A 3,965-nucleotide genomic window follows, 5' to 3' on the forward strand; every position below is an offset into this window, starting at 1 on the left:
TCTCCTTAATACTTTAATTCCTTCTAAATCATTAAGGTATAGAATTAGAATTGAAAATTTTAAAAACTTATTTTACGACTTTAAAAATCTTAAAAATATGATTTCAACTGAAATTTCTTGATGAACTCATAATTAGAGCTTAGATCTATTATAATATTTTCTGAATCGCACTTTTCATATAAGAATTTCGAGAAAAAATTGCCAAAAATTTTCTAGGGTTATTGATCTAATTTCTGTGTATATTTATATCCTTAATTATGGTCGATAATCGTTCTTATGATTCGAAATCAGTGAAACATTATCTCTATTACCCATTTATTTTATTTGAATTTCATTTACTTTGATCTTTGTGCTCATATTCTTCTTGATCCAGTACCAATCAGTTCTTTTAGGTTCGATTTGTTTGCTTTTTTATTTTGATTTTAAGATTTTACATATCTGAAGTTTCTGTAGGAATCTGAAGGTTCTGATATGATGCAAAATCAAACATGAACTACAGAAGTCGTTGAATAAAGTATTTGAGTGGTTGAATTCTCATCTTGTTGACGACGTTTCTACTTTTAGGAAGTATTTCCTTATTTGCTTCTCTCTCAGATAGTACTTCCAAAGGTTGAACATGCAGGTGATGATATCGCATATGTATACATGGTTTAGATGGCATTTGATAAATATATTGACTTCTGTTCTTGTCAGCTCAATAAATATTATAGTGGAAAAACAACAAGAAGCTTTAGTGCATACTATCTTTGAGAGTCTCTTATGTACAATTAATGGTATGGAGACAACATAGTCCAATTAGTTAACTAGTAAATTTTCATCACTATAATCATCTCTCTAAGCTATATAATTAAAAATTAAAATCTACTTATGGCTTGCAATTCCTTTCATTTTTAACTGGCCCCTTTCTTTATTGAGAATGTTGTTTTATATTAGTGTTCTCTTTCTTCATTCCCTGTGGTCAAACTATGATCATGATCCAAGGTGCTCTAGAGCAGATTACACAAGATATTCCTGTTTTCAATTTTTTAAGCCTGACAATGTCTAGAGATTGACCTGGTCTATGCATATATTCGATTTACTATTTTGTCGTAATTATTTGCATGTATATTCTATCTAAAAGCTTGGTTGTTTTTTATCTCCCAGCAAACTGACGAAGAGGTTGAACACTGTTATGAAGAGTTTTATGATGATGTACATACAGAATTCTTGAAGTTTGGGGAAACTGTGAACTTCAAGGGCGCTTCCTATAGTGTAAGTTTACGTTAAGATATTATTAACTAAGATTTTTGAAATGCTAATACGGCAAGCTAATTAAATGGATGTGTAGATACTACTTACACGTGCTAATTAAATGTGTAACTTATAAATACACATGCTAAATGGATGTGTAGATACTTGTTACACATGCTAAATGGATGTGTAGCTACTAGTTACACATGGTAATTGGATGTGTAACTTCTAGATACACATGCTAATTGGATAGTATATAAAGTCTATGTTTTATTGTATGGATGTTGGAGTTGTATTGGACACTGTAAGTGCAGTCAAATTTTATTTTAATTTGGTTTTTTATTTTGTTTTAAATGATTTTGGTAGATTGTATATACGCGTGGTGATAAACCGTAAGACTTACTTGCTGTGCAGTTTTAATATGTTGTGTTAGCAACTCAGTTGAATAAGAAAGTGTTTAATGGTGATGCTCGTAAAGGATCTGTGGTTCAAATGATCGATTACAATGTAATACTATTCAGACTCAGAAGTAAGTTTTTCTGAATTTCGATCTAATTTTCTGCTTGGTTTCAATTTTTTAGTGTTACAAATCTTTGAAATGATGCTCGCTTCAGTTTATAAATAGGTTCTGTGTGTAAAATTATTGAGTTTATCAGCTTAATAATCTAACAGTATATCAATTTATAAATAATCATTTTATCTTATTTTCATATAGTTCTGTAGCATTGATTTGATGCTTTTGAAATATGGTTATGTAGTTTGTTGGAGTGAAAGTTGCATATGTACTCTCTTAGGGATTGAAGGAGATTGCTTGTATCTGTGAGACTATTGAACAACAAAAGGTGCGACACACTATGACTGTTGTGGTCTTGCAATAATTTTTATGACAATAATTTCTGAATATTTGTAGCCTTTTTTGGATCAATTGATGTCTATGCTGGTCTCGACGTGTTTTGTACGCACTGACAAGACACTAGCCTTTTTTTATGGATCAATTGATGGTCGATTAGATTGATTTTGTTACTAGGTTGCTGGCTTCAGTGAGGATAATTATGATGAGGAGCATGAGGGAGATGATATTGATGCAAAACATACAATGGTTTTAACAGATGAAATTCTTTCTTTAGCGGGCAGGTAATTAAAGTTTGTGTTATTGTTGTATGCGTAGCTTCCAAAACTAAATTATTGTATGATAGGTTGTTTAAACTCCTTCCGACAGTATTTCATGGGTTTCCTGAATAACTTTAGTATTATGATAGTTGCATACTGATAAATTTGGTTATGCTTTTGTTCTTGGTCTTTTTCTTCAATAACGTAGTGGGCACTGATGCAAATATGAGCCGTAGTGTTAGTTCTCCCCCACCCACACATACTAATTAGATGTGTAACTTCTAGTTACACAAGCTAAATAGATATGTAATTTCTAGTTACACATGCTAATTAGATATGTAACTTTTACAATTTCATTAATTTGTTATGCCTTTAATTTCATTAGATGTGTAATTTCTAGTTACACAAGCTAAATAGATGTGTAATTTCTAGTTAAACATGCTAATTAGATGTGTAACTTCTAGTTACACAAGCTAAATAGATGTGTAATTTCTAGTTACACATGCTAATTAGATGTGTAATTTCTGATTACACATCTCTCTTCATAGTTTTTTTTCTTCTTTTTTCTGATTACTTTAAGTTGGTTACATGGTATATGCTCTACAAATTCTGTTTTTTTTTTCTTTCTTCATACTAACCTAATCCCACGAGTGTTTATTTTCTTTCAGATATCCAAGCATTTTGGAATCGAGGAAGACAAGAAGGGAAGAGAACATTTCTGTTGTAGGATATAGCGGCTTATTTCGAGGATTTCGTTTTACATATCTAGTTTTTTGACTCGTTTGTTGTGAATAACAAGCAATTACTATTATTGATAAACAAACAAATTATTGTAAATGAATATTAAAGTAATACATGTATTTTCTATGTGTAGTTTTGTTGTTAAGTACACATATATGCATGTGTAACTTGTATAACTACGTACACATGTGTAACTATTGAGCACACATATATATACAAGTGTAACTTTGCGTTGCGCATGTCATATACATGTGTAACTTCTAGATACACATACCATATGTTGGTGGTGCTTGGCGGTGATGGCGGGAGATGGTTGGCGGCGGTGGTTGTCAGTAGAGGTGGTGGTCGGAGGTGGCTGGTGGTGGGCGGCGATGGTTGTGGTCGGAGGTGGCGGGTGGTGGTTGTCAGAGGTTGTTTGACGGTGGTAGTTGGTGGCGGCGGTGGTCGGAGGTGGCGGGTTGTGGTTGCCGAAGGTGGTTTGACGGTGGTGGTTGGTGGCGGCGGTGGTGGTCGGAGGTGGCGGTGGCGGTCGGAGGTGGTTGGCGGTAGCTGTGGTGGTTGGAGGTGGCTGTGGTGGTTGGAGGTGGTTGGAATATCATCACACTATATTTTAATAATTTTGGGCCTAAATTTAAGTTTTATTGAACTATGGGTTTGACAACATGTATAAGGATATCAATGTCTTTTAATATTTCGGGGCCTAAATTTAAAGTTCTATTAATTAAGGACCTCATATTATGGGTTATTCATGGATTGGACCTTAACATAATTTTCCCTTTTATTAAAACAACGCGGCCCATACGAGGGACCGGGTTAGGAATGAGTAAGCCAAAACAATACGTTTCGAATTGAGTCGAAACGTTAGATTCAGCAATGAACCGAGA

The 3,965-nt window shown here is 33.6% G+C and overlaps 1 long non-coding RNA gene across 2 annotated transcripts; it reads left to right on the forward strand.

Annotated features, from left to right (window-relative positions):
• Positions 1-469: 469 nt before the first annotated feature.
• On the forward strand, positions 470-3,140 carry LOC113333440. Of its 2 annotated transcripts, none has more exons than XR_003351990.1 (6): positions 470-622; positions 1,144-1,251; positions 1,645-1,759; positions 1,989-2,072; positions 2,241-2,364; positions 3,009-3,140. It is a non-coding gene; the product is annotated as an uncharacterized LOC113333440 (long non-coding RNA). The 2 variants fall into 2 exon arrangements; XR_003351989.1 differs by having other exon boundaries at positions 2,258-2,364.
• The last annotated feature ends 825 nt before the right edge of the window (positions 3,141-3,965 follow it).

The sequence above is a fragment of the Papaver somniferum genome, unplaced genomic scaffold, assembly GCF_003573695.1.
Source record: "Papaver somniferum cultivar HN1 unplaced genomic scaffold, ASM357369v1 unplaced-scaffold_133, whole genome shotgun sequence".
NCBI classification, from domain to species: domain Eukaryota; kingdom Viridiplantae; phylum Streptophyta; class Magnoliopsida; order Ranunculales; family Papaveraceae; genus Papaver; species Papaver somniferum.